At 43.7% G+C, this 17,167-nt stretch overlaps 1 protein-coding gene across 2 annotated transcripts in view; it reads left to right on the forward strand.

Annotated features, from left to right (window-relative positions):
* Positions 1-17,167, forward strand: part of ankfn1b (ankyrin repeat and fibronectin type III domain containing 1b) — a 293,724-nt gene that overhangs the window by 249,240 nt on the left and 27,317 nt on the right. The gene's annotated exons all lie outside the window — the stretch shown is intronic.

The raw sequence follows: 17,167 nt of genomic DNA on the forward strand, positions 1-17,167 counted from the left end.
TCCCATGTGTAATTCAAGGCATTATCGCTGGGTTATGAGGTAACAACAGGGCCTGGCCTATGTTACAAAGTGTTTGTTCGGTGTTAAGCTTGTGTTAAAATATGATTCAAATGATTAAAAGACAAAAAGTGATTGTGATTCTGTTGAATTGTGTTTGGGAAATTATGACAGACATGGTTTTAAAAAGGTAGTGGTAATATTTCATTCAGTACAGAAATTTGTCAGCGGCTTAACTAACTTAACTGTGCCAAGAGACCACTTTTTTTGGACAAGCTATGTTTTCAAAACTGTAATGTGTACATGAATACTGATTACAGGATACACAACATCCTGAAATGTATGTAGATACAGTTGAAGTCGGAAGTTTACGTACACTTAGGTTGGAGTCATTAAAACTAGTTTTTCAACCACTCCACAAACGAACTATAGTTTTGGCAAGTCGGTTAGGACATCTACTTTGTGGATGACTGTCACGTTCGTCGTAAGGATGGGACCAAGGCGCAGCGGGAATGTGAATACTCATCTTCTTTATTATGAAGAAAACCAAAACAAACACTTAAACAAAAAACAACGATGAGCAAACAGTCCTGTGAGGCTACACATGGAACAACTACCCACAAAAACCCATGAAAAAACACCCCTAATAAATAGGACCTTCAATTAGAGGCAACGAGAAACAGCTGCCTCCAATTGAAGGTCAAACCAATAAACTAAGCATAGAAATAGATAAACTAGACACAGACATAGAAATAGACTAACATAGAACATTGCCCAACAAACCCCGAAACAAATTAAACAAACACCCCCTGCCACGTCCTGACCAAACTACAATAACAAATAACCTCTTTACTGGTCAGGACATGACAATGACACAAGTTATTTTTCCAACAATTGTTTACAGACAGATTATTTCACTTATAATTCACTGTATCACAATTCCAGTGGGTCAGAAGTTTACATACACTAAGATGACTGTGCCTTTAAACAGCTTAGAAAATTCCAGAAAATGATGTCATGCTTTAGAAGCTTCTGATAGGCTAATTGACATATTTGAGTCAATTGGAGGTGTACCTGTGGATGTATTTCAAGGCCTACCTTCAAACTCTCAGTGCCTCTTTGCTTGACATCATGGGAAAATCAAAAGAAATCAGCCAAGACCTCAGAATAAAAATTGTAGACCTCCACAAGGTTAATCTTTGGGAGCAATTTCCTAACGCCTGAAGGTACCACGTTCATCTGTACAACTGTACAACTGTGAAGATGCTGGAGGAAACAGGTACAAAGTATCTATATCCTCAGTAAAACTAGTCCTATATCAACATAACCTGAAAGGCCGCTCAGCAAGGAAGAAGCCACTGCTCCAAAACCACCATAAAAAAGCCAGACTACGGTTTGCAACTGCACATGGGGGCAAAGATCATACTTTTTGGAGAAATATCCTCTGGTCTGATGAAACAAAAATAGAACTGTTTGGCCATAATGACCATCGTTATGTTTGGAGGAAAAAGGGGGAGGCTTGCAAGCTGAAGCGCAACATCCCAACTGTGAAGCACGGGGGTGGCAGCATCATGTTGTTTGTGTGCTTTGCTGCAGGAGGGACTGGTGCACTTCACAAAATAGATAGCATCATGAGGCAGGAAAATTATGTGGATATATTGAAGTAACATCTCAAGACATCAGTCAGGAAGTTGAAGCTTGGTGGCAAATGGGTCTTCCAAATGGACAATGACCCCAAGCATACTTCCAAAGTTGTGGCAAAATGGCCTAAGGACAACAAAGTCAAGGTATTGGAGTGGCCATCACAAAACCCTGACCTCACTCCTATAGAACATTTGTGGGCAGAACTGAAAAAGCGTGTGTGAGCAAGGAGTCCTACAAACCTGACTCAGTTACACCAGCTCTGTCAGGAGGAATGGGCCAAAATTTACCCAACTTATTGTGGGAAGCTTGTGGAAGGCTACCCGAAATGTTTGAACCAAGTTAAACAATTTAAAGGCAATGCTACCAAATACTAATTGAGTGTATGTAAACTTCTGACCCACTGGGAATGTGATGAAAGAAATTAAACCTGAAATAAATCATTCTCTCTACTATTATTCTGACATTTCACATTCTTAAAATAAAGTGGTGATCATAACTGACCTAAGACAGGGAATTTTTTACAAGGATTAAATGTCAGGAATTGTGAAAAACTGAGTTTAAATGTATTTGGCTAAGGTGTATGTAAACTTCCGACTTCAACTGTATCTGTGACAGAAAGAATATTATATTTCCCAGAGGGGTGCTGAATGTAAAAAATGGTTCAACTTAACCTACACTCCCCTACCGTCCTGCTTAATTTTGTATCTCTCTCTGTCTCTCTCTCACTCACACACACTGAAACGCACACTGAAACACAAATCTGTTCATACTCTTTTCCCTTGCCTTGTCCTTCTCGGCAATACCATATCATCCTTCACCTTCTGTCAAATGAATACTATGATAATTGTAGAAGTGACCCCTAACCACTGATACAGGCTCTTATGGTTTGTAATTTCCCCAGGGGTTAAGGTTGGGATAGGGTAGGGTAATCTGATCCTAGATCTGTGGATAAGGGCTGTGGATATCCATATGTTGTGTATGTTGTTCATGTGACAGAAGGATACACATAGACATGCAGAAATTTGGAGATACACATTACAGTGCACACACACACTGACCCCAGCCTCCCCTTCCCGCAGTACGGCCCTGTAGAGATTTATGGAGGCCTGTGGCGGCAGACTGGCCTGGTGTGGAGGGGCCAGCCTGTCAGCACATAGCTGACCTGGGAGCACGACAGACACACACACACACACAGAAACGCACGGGTGCACATGTACACTCACACACACACACATGCACAGGTGTACACACACTCACAGGCATACACACATAAATACTCACACACATAAACACAAACACAAAGGACCCTGCAGTGAGAAAGGTGGAGAAAGTCCGTAAGAGAGATAGAAGGGAAGGATAAACAACTCCTCAGTTGACCAATGTCCTGATATCATCACCCTGTTTCTCAGTAGTTGATGTGTTATCATCACCCTGTTTCTCAGTAGTTGATGTGTTATCGTCACCCTGTTTCTCAGTAGTTGATGTGTTATCGTCACCCTGTTTCTCAGTAGTTGATGTGATATCGTCACCCTGTTTCTCATTAGTTGATGTGTTATCGTCACCCTGTTTCTCAGTAGTTGATGTGTTATCGTCACCCTGTTTCTCAGTAGTTGATGTGTTATCGTCACCCTGTTTCTCAGTAGTTGATGTGTTATCGTTACCCTGTTTCTCAGTAGTTGATGTGTTATCGTCACCTTGTTTCTCAGTAGTTGATGTGTTATCGTCACCCTGTTTCTCAGTAGTTGATGTGTTATCGTCACCCTGTTTCTCAGTAGTTGATGTGTTATCGTCACCCTGTTTCTCAGTAGTTGATGTGATATCGTCACCCTGTTTCTCAGTAGTTGATGTGTTATCGTCACCCTGTTTCTCAGTAGTTGATGTGTTATCGTCACCCTGTTTCTCAGTAGTTGATGTGTTATCGTCACCCTGTTTCTCAGTAGTTGATGTGTTATCGTCACCCTGTTTCTCAGTAGTTGATGTGTTGTCGTCACCCTGTTTCTCAGTAGTTGATGTGTTATTGACACCCTGTTTCTCAGTAGTTGATGTGTTATCGTCACCCTGTTTCTCAGTAGTTGATGTGACATCATCACCCTGTTTCTCAGTAGTTGATGTGATATCATCACCCTGTTTCTCAGTAGTTGATGTGTTATTGTCACCCTGTTTCTCAGTAGTTGATGTGTTATCGTCACCCTGTTTCTCAGTAGTTGATGTGTTATTGACACCCTGTTTCTCAGTAGTTGATGTGATATCGTCACCCTGTTTCTCAGTAGTTGATGTGTTATTGACACCCTGTTTCTCAGTAGTTGATGTGATATCATCACCCTGTTTCTCAGTAGTTGATGTGTTATCCTCACCCTGTTTCTCAGTAGTTGATGTGTTATCGTCACCCTGTTTCTCAGTAGTTGATGTGATATCGTCACCCTGTTTCTCAGTAGTTGATGTGTTATCGACACCCTGTTTCTCAGTAGTTGATGTGTTATCGTCACCCTGTTTCTCAGTAGTTGATGTGATATCGTCACCCTGTTTCTCAGTAGTTGATGTGTTATCGTCACCCTGTTTCTCAGTAGTTGATGTGATATCGTCACCCTGTTTCTCAGTAGTTGATGTGTTATCATCACCCTGTTTCTCAGTAGTTGATGTGATATCGTCACCCTGTTTCTCAGTAGTTGATGTGATATCGTCACCCTGTTTCTCAGTAGTTGATGTGTTATAGACACCCTGTTTCTCAGTAGTTGATGTGATATCATCACCCTGTTTCTCAGTAGTTGATGTGTTATCGTCACCCTGTTTCTCAGTAGTTGATGTGTTATCATCACCCTGTTTCTCAGTAGTTGATGTGTTATCGTCACCCTGTTTCTCAGTAGTTGATGTGTTATCGTCATCCTGTTTCTCAGTAGTTGATGTGTTATCGTCACCCTGTTTCTCAGTAGTTGATGTGTTATCGTCACCCTGTTTCTCAGTAGTTGATGTGTTATCATCACCCTGTTTCTCAGTAGTTGATGCGTTTACTCTTCTTCGACCAAACGAAAGTCTTAATGTCGAAGCTAATCTATGCAGCCATCCCGGTATCAATGTGTTCCTCTGACACACACACACACACACACACACACACACACACACACACACACACACACACACACACACACACACACACACACACACACACACACACACACACACACACACACGCACACACAGCCCCCCTGTTATGCAGTAAGCATCCATGTGTTATCAGACTAAGGCAGGGCCTTGTAATTCCACTCCCCAGGTCGGAGCTCCAATGGGAACTGACAGGGAGAGAGGGAGGGATGAAAGGAAAAGTTGATAGGGGTGAGGAGGTTGGATGGAGGGGGGAGGAGGGGGAGGAAGGGAGAGAGTTAGTAGAGGAGAGGGAGAGAAGGCAGGGGAGTAGAGAAGAGGTGGTAAAGGAGAGGAGGAGGGATGGAGGGAGAGAGGAGAGGAGAGAGAGGGGTGTGGTGTTGGGGGCTACAGCAGAGAGGTGTGTGTGTGTGTGTGTGTGTGTGTGTGTGTGTGTGTGTGTGTGTGTGTGTGTGTGTGTGTGTGTGTGTGAGTGTGTGTGAGTGTGTGCGTGCGTGCGTCTGTGCATGTACATTTGTGTTTGTGTGTGTCTGTGCGTGTTTGTTCATGTGTGGGCGTGCATGTACATTTGTGTTTGTGTGTGTCTGTGCGTGTTTGTTCATGTGTGGGCGTGCATGTACATTTGTGCGTGTGCGTGCGTGTGTGTGTGTGTGTGTGTGGTGGATCTGTAGCTGTGCTATTTGATGTGGGCTTGGTGAGGGGCCAAGCATAAACCCAGGATTCTGTGCGGCTTTTGTTCCCAGCGGGACTGTTTCCTGCTCGCTGCGTGTTAAAAGGCAGGAATGGGGCGTGTAATGTACCTTACGTGGCTATTACAGCATATGTTCTACCCTCTTGTAACATTCCCAAGATGAAGGGTTCTCTAACCTTCGCCGGGGTGTCACTGATACATGTTTTAGCCACGTTGGATTCCAGTCCTGATGGAATATACTGTATGCATTTGATTATATAAAATGACATATAGAGGCATTAAAATGAGTAAAGGACTTTTTAGTTAGATCGTATTTGATCATCTTTGTCCTAGACCTGTCATTGGCACGTATAGATCCAGATTTGAGTTACTGGCTTTAGGATGTATGATCATCTTTGTCATATTGAATTCCAGTCCTGATTAACTGTATATCGGTATACAGTCAAGACCAAAGGTATTGGCACCCTTGATAACAATGAGCAAAAAGGACTGTATAAGATACATTATACAAATACTGACTTTTAAAGCATGTTCAATTTTATTTTATTTGTTTACTATATTATTTTATACTAATACAATTGCTCTGATTTTGTTTAACAAGTAATAAAACAAATCTGAACTAGATAGAGGTCAACATTATTACCAGCGTTATTACCAGCACACTCCCCATGCGAGGATAACAACATTGAGCCTTTTTCGAAAATGTTTGAGATTGTTGAACACATGGGGAGGTATCTCAAGCAATTCTTCCATACGGAATCTTTCCAGATCCTTGATATCTTTCGTCTGCGGTTATGGACTGCTCTCTTCAATTCAAACCACAGTTTTTCCACGGTGTTCAAGTCCGAAGACTGAGATGGCCTTTGTAAAATGTAGATTTTGTGGTCAATTAACTATTTCTTTGTGGATTTTGATGTGTGCTTGGGGTTATTGTCTTGCTGGAAGATCTACTTGCGGCCAAGTGTCAGCCTCCTGGATGAGCCAACCAGGTTTTTGGCTAAAATGTCCTGGTACTTGGTCAAATTCACAAAGGTCCCAGGATCATTTTGTTAAGTAAAATCTCTTTCTCTGAGTAATTGTATTAGTATAAAATAATTTATATAATAGCTCTGTATTTGTATGATATATTTTAAACAGTATTTTTTGCTCATCTTTATCAAGGCTCCCAATATTTTTGAGCCTGACTGTATACAACATGTAATTGATCATCTTCGTCCTACATCTGTCATTGTCCTGTTGTACATGGGGGTTTTCCATGTCCCTGCTGGGTGCTGGTCTTTACCAGAAGTGGACTGACGAGGTCAGGGTTCTTCTTTGTTCTCTAAAGTGGACTGGTATGGGCTAATTCTATTCCCCCCCATTCCCAACTTTGACAAATTGGGTGTTGAGAGGGGCCGTGTTAGCATGCTGTGGCTTTCAATGCCGCATGGCTATCGTTTGCTCTTTCACTCTCTCTCTCTCTCTCTGTCATTCTCCATCTCTCTCTCTTTCTTTAACTCTCTGTCTCGCCCTCATTGCTCAACCCCCCCCAATTTCCTCTCTGTTTCTCCATCTATCTCTCCCTCTTTCCTCTCCCCCCTTTCTCTCTCTCTGGTGTTGGGGACATTAGGGAGTCTCTGGGGAAGTAGTAACTGTCATTGAGGAGTGACTTTCGGACGAGTCCACGTGGCAGGCGGGCGGCATCCGTTGATCTTTGAAAGCCGCCCCCCCACCCCGCCTTAATGTCGTCAAAGAGTGATGGGCTGTTCTGGCGGTTGACAGAAAATGTCTGTTCCATCTCAAACAATAAACAACAATAAGCCTGCTGGAAATTCCTTTACTACCTCCTCTTTGAAATGGATACTCGGAGCATTACAAATATATCTCTGTTTTATCTCTGCATCCCGGCCCTGCCTCATGGAAAAATGATTCCAAATACCTGCTGCGTTTATCTGCCCCTGGAATAGGTTAGCCCAGGGAACATGAGGAAGCCTAAAATAAGGGCCTCTATTATGGGACAGAACATAGACTGAGGAGAGAGGGAGAGGTGAGAGCGGGGATGTGATGGGTGTATTTTGGTGTGTCGCCCTGCCTGCGAAAGGGGTTGACGCGGGGCTGATTGCCGGCTCCGCCGACCGTAGCCTTTATGTTGGAGATGTGTGGGCACCGCCGCCACTGTCAGCTGTTGTTCTGTGTGTGTGTGTGTGTGTGTGTGTGTGTGTGTGTGTGTGTGTGTGTGTGTGTGTGTGTGTGTGTGTTCATCTTGATTACAGAAACACTATAACTCACTTCAATCCTCTATTAATTATCTATTAACACGACTAACGTGAAGAGCATTGAAAATTGACTTCATACTTATTTCACCACAGGCTCAATGTGTGTCGTGCGTTCGGTCCATGACACACGTTGATTAAATAAGTGATTCACTATTGACTAAGTAGAGAGGCAGGCTCTGACATTTTTCACAATTTCTCTTTCTTCCTTCCTTTCTCTCTTTCTCTCTTTCTTACGTGGGATCGGGCGACGGAATACGTCACCGTCGCCTCTGCGTCCCGTTGACATTTCCGTCAACGGCCAAGTGTGTGTGAGCACGACAGCCCAGGCTCCCCCAGAAACACACAGTCATTCACATAGTTCCCGTGGCAGTGGAGAGGGCAGGATAGCTGGCATGCCACAGATGCCAAGATAGGAAGGAATGAGAAGCAATGACCTCACCTCAGCCTCTCATTAGAAAGAGGTGCCACGTTGAGAGGCCAGGACTGGGAGACTGGCAGTGGGACAGCGATGGGCAGTTGGAAGTGCCAATGATGACTCGTATGTTACCTATCATAATGACCGAGAAATTATGCCAATGCAATACCCACCTGGTTGGCTGGCACATTGGCATGGAATTCAATAACCGTGTCCTGACCACCTGACCAGGAAAAACTCCTGGTCCAAGTCAAAGGGCCCAGTGGTCCAAGTTATTAGGGCCCAGCGATTTTCCTGGTCTGGTCATGTGGTTAGGAAAAACTCTCGTCCCTACCTCATGAAACCCCCAAAAAGATGCAAGAGACAGGTCTTGGTTCTATTGAACATTCTATACAAATATGCATAGATAATAAACAGCAGTGTAAAAACAGGAGAGGGGAAGATGAAGGGGGGATGTGTGTGTAAATAGTTCAGCAGTCTTATGGCTTGGGGGTAGAAGCTGTTAAGGAGCCTTTTGGTCCTAGACTTGGCGCTCCGGTACCCCTTGCCGTGCGGTAGCAGAGAGAACAGTCTAGGACTTGGGTGATTGGAGTCTTTGACAATTTTCAAATCAAATTGTATTGGTCACACTCATGGTTAGCAGATGTTATTGCGAGTGTAGCGAAATGCTTGTGCTTCTAGTTCCGACAGTGCAGCAATATCTAACAAGTAATCTAACATTTCCACAACAACTACCTAATACACACTAATCTATGTAAAGGAATGGAATAAGAATATATACATAGAAATAAACTCAGCAAAAAAAGAAACGTCCCTTTTTCAGGACCGTCTTTCAAAGATAATGTGTGAAAAATCCAAATAACTTAACAGATCTTCACTGTAAAGGGTTTAAACACTGTTTCCCATGCTTGTTCAATGAACCATAAACAATTAATGAACATACACCTGTGGAACGGTCGTTAAGACGCTAACAGCTTACAGACGGTAGGCAATTAAGGTCACAGTTATGAAAACTTAAGACACTAAAGAGGCCTTTCTACTGACTCTGAAAAACACCAAAAGAAAGATGCCCAGTGTCCCTGCTCATCTGCGTGAACGTGCCTTAGGCATGCTGCAAGGAGGCATGAGGACTGCAGATGTGGCCAGGGCAATAAATTGCAATGTCCGTACTGTGAGACGCCTAAGACAGCGCCACAGGGAGTCAGGACGGACAGCTGATCGTCCTCGCAGTGGCAGACCATGTGTAACAACACCTGCACAGGATCGGTACATCCGAACATCACACCTGTGGGACAGGTACAGGATGGCAAAAACAACTGCCCGAGTTACACCAGGAACGCACAATCCCTCCATCAGTGCTCAGACTGTCCGCAATAGGCTGAGAGAGGCTGGACTAAGGGCTTGTAGGCCTGGTGTAAGGCAGGTCCTCACCAGACATCACCGGCAACAACGTTGCCTATGGGCACAAACCCACTGTCGCTGGACCAGACAGGACTGGAAAAAAGTGCTCTTCACTGACGGGTCGCGGTTTTGTCTCACCAAGGGTGATGGTCGGATTCGTGTTTATCGTCGAAGGAATGAGTTTTACACCGAGGCCTGTACTCTGGAGCGGGATCGATTTGCAGGTGGAGGGTCCGTCATGGTCTGGGGCGGTGTGTCACAGCATCATCGGACTGAGCTTGTTGTCATTGCAGGCAATTGCAACGCTGTGCGTTACAGGGAAGACATCTCCTCCCTCATGTGGTATCCTTCCTGCAGGCTCATCCTGACATGACCCTCCAGCATGACAATGCCACCAGCCATACGGCTCGTTCTGTGCGTGATTTCCTGCAAGACAGGAATGTCAATGTTCTGCCATGACCAGTGAAGAGCCCGGATCTCAATCCCATTGAGCACGTCTTGGACCTGTTGGATCGGAGGGTGAGGGCTAGGGCCATTCCCCCCAGAAGTGTCCGGGAACTTGCAAGTGCCTTGGTGGACGAGTGGGGTAACATCTCACAGCAAGAACTGGCAAATCTGGTGCAGTCCATGAGGAGGAGATGCACTGCAGTACTTAATGCAGCTGGTGGCCACACCAGAGACTGACTGTTACTTTTAATTTTGACCCCCCCTTTGTTCAGGGACACATTATCCAATTTCTGTTAGTCACATGTCTGTGGAACTTGTTCAGTTTATGTCTCAGTTGTTGAATCTTGTTATGTTCATACAAATATTTACACATGTTAAGTTTGCTGAAAATAAACGCAGTTGACAGTGAGAGGACGTTTCTTTTTTTGCTGAGTTTATATGGATGATCAATGACCGATCGGTATAGGCAAGATGCAATAGATGGTATAAAATACAGTAGATACATACAGTGTGAGATGAGTAATGCAAGATATGTAAACCTTATTAAAGTGGCATTATTAAAGTGACTAGTGATCCATTTATTAAAGTGGCCAATGATTTCAAGTCTGTATGTAGGCAGCAGCCTCTCTGTGCTAGTGATGTCTATTTAACAGTCTGATGGCCTTGAGATAGAAGCTATTTTTCAGTTTCTCGGTCCCAGCTTTGATGTACCTGTACTGACCTTGCCTTCTGGATGGTAGAGGGGTGAACAGGCAGTGGTTTGGGTGGTTGTTGTCCTTGATTATCTTTTTGACCTGCCTGTGACATCGGGTGCTGTTGGTGTCCTGGAGGGCAGGTAGTTTGCCCCCCCGGTGATGCGTTGTGCAGACCGCACCACCCTCTGGAGAGCCCTGCGGTTGTGGGCGGTCCAGTTGTCATACCAGGCGGTGATACAGCCCGACAAGATGCTCTCAATTGTGCATCTGTAAAAGTTTATGAGGGTTTTAGGTGACAAGACAAATTTCTTAACTTCTTACATCTTACGGAACCCTGTTCCGCCAGCGGAACCCCTAGCCAACAGCCAATAGGATCGCATGGCGCGAAATACAAAAACCTAAAAAATGCAATAATTTCAATTTTTCAAACATACGACTATTTTACACCATTTGAAAGATAAGACTCTCGTTAATCTAAACACATTGTCCGATTTCAAAAAGGCTTTACAGCGAAAGCAAAACATTAGATTATGTTAGGAGAGTACATAGACCAAAATAATCACACAGCCATTTTCCAAGCAAGCATATATGTCACAAAAACCCAAAACACAGCTAAATGAAGCACTAACCTTTGATGATCTTCATCAGATGACACTCCTAGGACATTATGTTATACAATACATGCATTTTTTGTTCAATCAAGTTCATATTTATATAAAAAAACAGCTTTTGACATTGGCATGTGATGTTCAGAACATGCATTCCCACCCAAAACATCCGGTGAATTTGCTAAATTACTCATGATAAACGTTGACAAAATACATAACAATTATTTTAAGAATTATAGAAACAGAACTCCTTTATGCAATCGCTATGTCCGATTTTAAAATAGCTTTTCGGCGAAAGCACATTTTGCAATATTCTGAGTACATAGCTCAGCCATCACGGCTGTTTTGACACCCGCCAAGTTTGGCGCACACTAAACTCATAATTACTATTAGCAAAATTGTTTTACCTTTGCTGATCTTCGTCAGAATGCACTCCCAGGACTGCTACTTCCACAAGAAATGTTGTTTTTGTTCCAAATAATCCATAGTTATGTCCAAATACCTCAGTTTTGTTCGTGCGTTCAGGTCACTATCCAAAGGGTAATGCGCGAGCGCATTTTGAGACCAAAAAATTCAAAATGTTCCATTACCGTACTTAGAAGCATGTCAAATGTGGTTTGACGGATCACCACCTCAAGCTGAACCTCGGCAAGACGGAGCTGCTCTTCCTCCCGGGGAAGGACTGCCCGTTCCATGATCTCGCCATCACAGTTGACAACTCCCTTGTGTCCTCCTCCCAGAGTGATAAGAACCTTGGCGTGATCCTGGACAACACCCTGTCGTTCTCCACTAACATCAAGGCGGTGACCCGATCCTGTAGGTTCATGCTCTACAACATTCGCAGAGTACGACCCTGCCTCACACAGGAAGCGACGCAGGTCCTAATCCAGGCACTTGTCATCTCCCATCTGGATTACTGCAACTCGCTGTTGGCTGGGCTCCCTGCCTGTGCCATTAAACCCCTACAACTCATCCAGAACGCCGCAGCCCGTCTGGTGTTCAACCTTCCCAAGTTCTCTCACGTCACCCCGCTCCTCCGCTCTCTCCACTGGCTTCCAGTTGAAGCTCGCATCCGCTACAAGACCATGGTGCTTGCCTACGGAGCTGTGAGGGGAACGGCACCTCCATACCTTCAGGCTCTGATCAGGCCCTACACCCAAACAAGGGCACTGCGTTCATCCACCTCTGGCCTGCTGGCCCCCCTACCTCTGAGGAAGCATGGTTCCCGCTCAGCCCAGTCCAAACCGTTCGCTGCTCTGGCACCCCAATGGTGGAACAAGCTCCCTCACGACGCCAGGACAGCGGAGTCAATCACCACCTTCCGGAGACACCTGAAACCCCACCTCTTTAAGGAATACCTGGGATAGGATAAAGTAATCCTTCTAACCCCCCCCCCCCTTAAAAGATTTAGATGCACTATTGTAAAGTGGTTGTTCCACTGGATAGCATAAGGTGAATGCACCAATTTGTAAGTCGCTCTGGATAAGAGCATCTGCTAAATGACTTAAATGTAATGTAAATGTTTAAAATCAATTTTTATGGAATTTTTCTCGTAAAATAGCGATAATATTCCAACCGGGCGACGTTGTATTCATTCAAAGGCTGAAAGAAAACATGGAGAATTCTCGTGAATGCGCATCTCCAGTGTCACTGTTCCCAGGCTGACCAGTAACAAAATCTCCTGCTGTTCCTCGCCCAGAGACAGCCGACAAGTCATTCCACTTTCTGGCGCCTTCTGAGAGCCAATGGAAGCCTTAGAAAATGTCACGTTACAGCAGAGATGCTGTATTTTCGATAGAGATGCAACAGAAGGACAAGAAATTGTCAGACAGGGCACTCCCTGTATGGAATCTTCTCAGGTTTTGGCCTGAGAAGTTCTGTTATACTCACAGACACCATTCAAACTGTTTTAGAAACGTTAGAGTGTTTTCTATCCAAATCTACTAATTATATGCATATTCTCTGGGCAAGAGTAGTAACCAGTTTAATAACTTCTTACATCTACACGTTCCGCTAGCGGAACGTCTGCTCCAATATCCAATGATGGGCGGGGCGCGAAATTCAAACTCCTCTAAATCCGAAAACTTACACTTTTCAAACATATGACTATGTTACAGCTATTTAAAGACAAGACTCTCCTTTATCTAACCAAACTGTCCGATTTCAAAAAGGCTTTACAGCGAAAGCAAAACATTAGATTATGTCAGCAGAGTACCCAGCCAGGAATAATCACACAGCCATTTTTCAAGCTAGCATATCATGTCACATAAACCCAAACCATATCTAAATGCAGCACTAACCTTTGATGATCTTCATCAGATGACACACCTAGGACATTGTGTTATACAATACATGCATGTCTGTTCAATCAAGTTCATATTTATATCAAAAACCAGCTTTTTACATTAGCATGTGACGTTCAGAACTAGCATTCCCACCGAACACTTCCGGTGATTTTACTAAATTACTCACGATAAACGTTCACAAAAAGCATAACAATTATTTTAAGAATTATAGATACAGAACTCCTCTATGCACTCGATATGTCCGATTTTAAAATAGCTTTTCGGATGAAGCACATTTTGCAATAATGTAAGTACATAGCCCGGCGTTACAGGGCTAGCTATTTAGACACCCACCCAGTGTAGCCTTCACCAAAATCACATTTCCTATAAGAAAAATGTTCTTACCTTGCTTGTTCTTCATCAGAATACACTGCCAGGACTTCTACTTCAATAACAAATGTAGGTTTGGTCCCAAATAATCCATCGTTATATCCAAACAGCGACGTTTTGTTCGTGCGTTCTAGACACTATCCCAACGCTAAATCTCGGCCACGAGCATGACGCAAAATATGACAAAAAATTTCGAAATATTCCATTACCGTACTTCGAAGCATGTCAACCGCTGTTTAAAACCAATATTTATGCAATTTATCTCGTAGAGAAGCGATAATATTCCGACCGGGAATCTGCCTGTCTGTAAACTGAGGAAAAAACCAAAAGCCGGGGGCGGGGCGTGTCACGCGCCTAAGGCTTAGTCCATTGACTGACCACTCAGCTTTTGCTCTCGTGTGCTTCAGCCAGGGCTTTGAATGACATCATTCCTGTTTTTCCCGGGCTGTGAGACTCCATTGTTGACGTGAGAAGTGTCACGTAAGAGCAGAGATCCTTTGTAAACGATAGAGAGAATCAAGAAGGGCAAGAAATGTTCAGACAGGGTACTTCCTGAACAGAAGCATCTCAGGTTTTTGCCTGCCATAGGAGTTCTGTTATACTCACAGACACCATTCAAACAGTTTCAGAAACTTTGGAGTGTTTTCTCTCCAAAGCTAATAATTATATGCATATTCCAGTTTCTGGGCAGGACTAATAATCAGATTAAATCGGGTACGTTTTTTATCCAGCCGTGAAATTACTGCCCCCTAGATGTAACAGGTTAAATCGGGTAAGTTTTTTATCCGGCCGTGCAAATACTGCCCCCTAGCCCCAACAGGTTAATGATGAGCTTGGAGGTTACTATGGTGTTGAATGCTCAGCTGTAGTCAATGAATAGCATTCTTACATAGGTATTCCTCTTGTCCAGATGGGATAGGGCAGTGTGCAGTGTGATGGCGATAGCATCGTCTGTGGACCTATTGGGGTGGTACGCAAATGGAAGTGGGTCTAGGGTGACAGGTAAGGTGGAGGTGATATGATTCTTGGGCCTTCCTTTGACACTGCCTAGTATATAGGTCCTGGAAGCTTGGCCCCAGTGATGTACTGGCCTGTACGCACTACCCTCTGTAGCGCCTTGCGGTCAGATGCCAAGCAGTTGCCATACCAGGCGGTGATGCAACTGGTAGGATGCTCTTGTTGATGCAGATGTATAACTTTTTGAGGATCTGAGGACCCATGCCAAATCTTTTCAGTCTCCTGAGGGGGAATAGGTTTTGTCGTGCGCTCTTCACAACTGTCTTGGTGTGTTTGGACCATGATATTTCGTTGGTGATGTGGACACCAAAGTACTTGAAACCATCGACCCCCCCGCCACTACAGTCCAGTCGATGTTAATGGGGGGGTGTTCGGCCCTCCTTTTCATATATTCCACGATCAGCTCCTTTGTCTTGCTCACGTTGAGGGAGAGGTTGTTGTCCTGGCACCACACTGCCAGGTCGCTGACTTCCTCCCTATAGGCTGTCTCATCGTTGTCAGTGATCAAGCCTACCACTGTTGTGTTGTTAGCAAACGTATTACTTTATAAGTAAATTAATTAAGGTAAGTGGTATTCTGTTCAGCTAAAATAGTGTACAAATCTTTTGTCAATGGCAATGTGATTACATTTGGTCCCATGTAGCTCAGTTGGTAGAGCATGGCGCATGCAACACCAGGGTTGTGGGTTTGATTCCCACGGGGGACCAGTACGAAAATGTCTGCACTCTCTGGATAATAGCGTCTGCTAAATGATGTCAATTTGACATGATCACTTAGTACTGACTTTTCAATATGACTGCGCCTGGGATATGAGCTCGCAAAGTCCCCTTCGTTACCTACTGTATAATACATCTCTGCACTGCTATTTTAGTTACCAGATAATCTGACTATGCTCTAGCTGATTTCATTTACTTATTTCAGCTATTTGAGTTTGGGTTTTCAGTATAGTTGTCTGTTGGGGATATTATTCTGTTTTAATGTTACTTCTGAATCACTTGGGTAAATGAAATAGTTTTTCTTCAGTGTATTTTTCACAGAGCTGAGATTTACTATGAAGTGCAAAGTGTAGGAATAGACCTACAGGTGAAGTCATTCATTGATACAGACGTGGTGGCGTAGCAGGAATGGCGAGGACAAGTTGAATAATAATTACCGGATGAATAAACATAAACAATATAATCATGTATGTCAAAGTGTGTCAAATATGTAAGTTAAAAGCACTGTATGTTAAAAGTACTGTTTGTGTGGGTGTCCCTAGCATTGCCAAAAGACAAAGAGCTGTTACTGGATCAGTGGTTCACCAATTAGGGCCTTGATGGGCTTGGCTTGTAATGAAACTATGGTGTGCGGGCCCTGGGGAAAAAGTTTTTTTGGGGGGAGAACGTTTCTTTGCGACCATCAGGTGACGTCCCCGGGACAAACCAGGAACTAGACAAAACCTCGCGGGGACCATGACACAACATCCCAAGGACATTCAGAGGACATTCAGGGGACCATGACACAACATCCCAAGGACGTTCAGAGGACATTCACGGGACCATGACACAACATCCCAAGAAAGTCCTAAAAATGTCCTCGGAGACGTCCTCTGGACAAACCGGGAACTAAACCAAACCTCCAGGGGACCATGACACAGCGTCCGGAAGACTTTAGGCGACCATTTTGTGATGTTCCGGGGACTTCCTAATGACTCATTGTTGTTTGCAGGGTAATGTGTTTTGGCTGTATTTCCTTTGTCTTTGTCATAGCCTCCATGTTAAGGACATTCTAAACAAGACATTATAAAGATATTAACAAGCAATGTACTGTTTATTATCACAGTATCTAAGGTAACATAGGTAATGTTTGGTACATTCTTCAAAAGTGTTAGAAACCACAGTCCTAGTCAGTGGTGTAAAGTACTTAAGTAAAAAATAGTTTTTGGGGGTATCTGTACTTTACTATTTATATTTTTGACTACTTTTACTTTTACTTCACTACATTCCTAAAGAAAATGATGTACTTTTTACTCCATACATTTTCCCTGACACCCAAAAGTACTCGTTACATTTTGAATGCTTAGCAGAACAGAAACATTTTCCAATTCACACACTTATCAAGAGAACATCCCTGGTCATCCCTACTGCCTCTGATCTGATCTTCATTTGTAAATGATGTCTGAGTGTTGGAGTGTGCAACTGGCTATCTGTAAATTTTAAAAAAAAATCGAAAATATGGCTGCTT

This window comes from Salmo trutta, chromosome 2 (assembly GCF_901001165.1).
Source record: "Salmo trutta chromosome 2, fSalTru1.1, whole genome shotgun sequence".
In the NCBI taxonomy this organism is placed as follows: Eukaryota; Metazoa; Chordata; class Actinopteri; order Salmoniformes; family Salmonidae; genus Salmo; species Salmo trutta.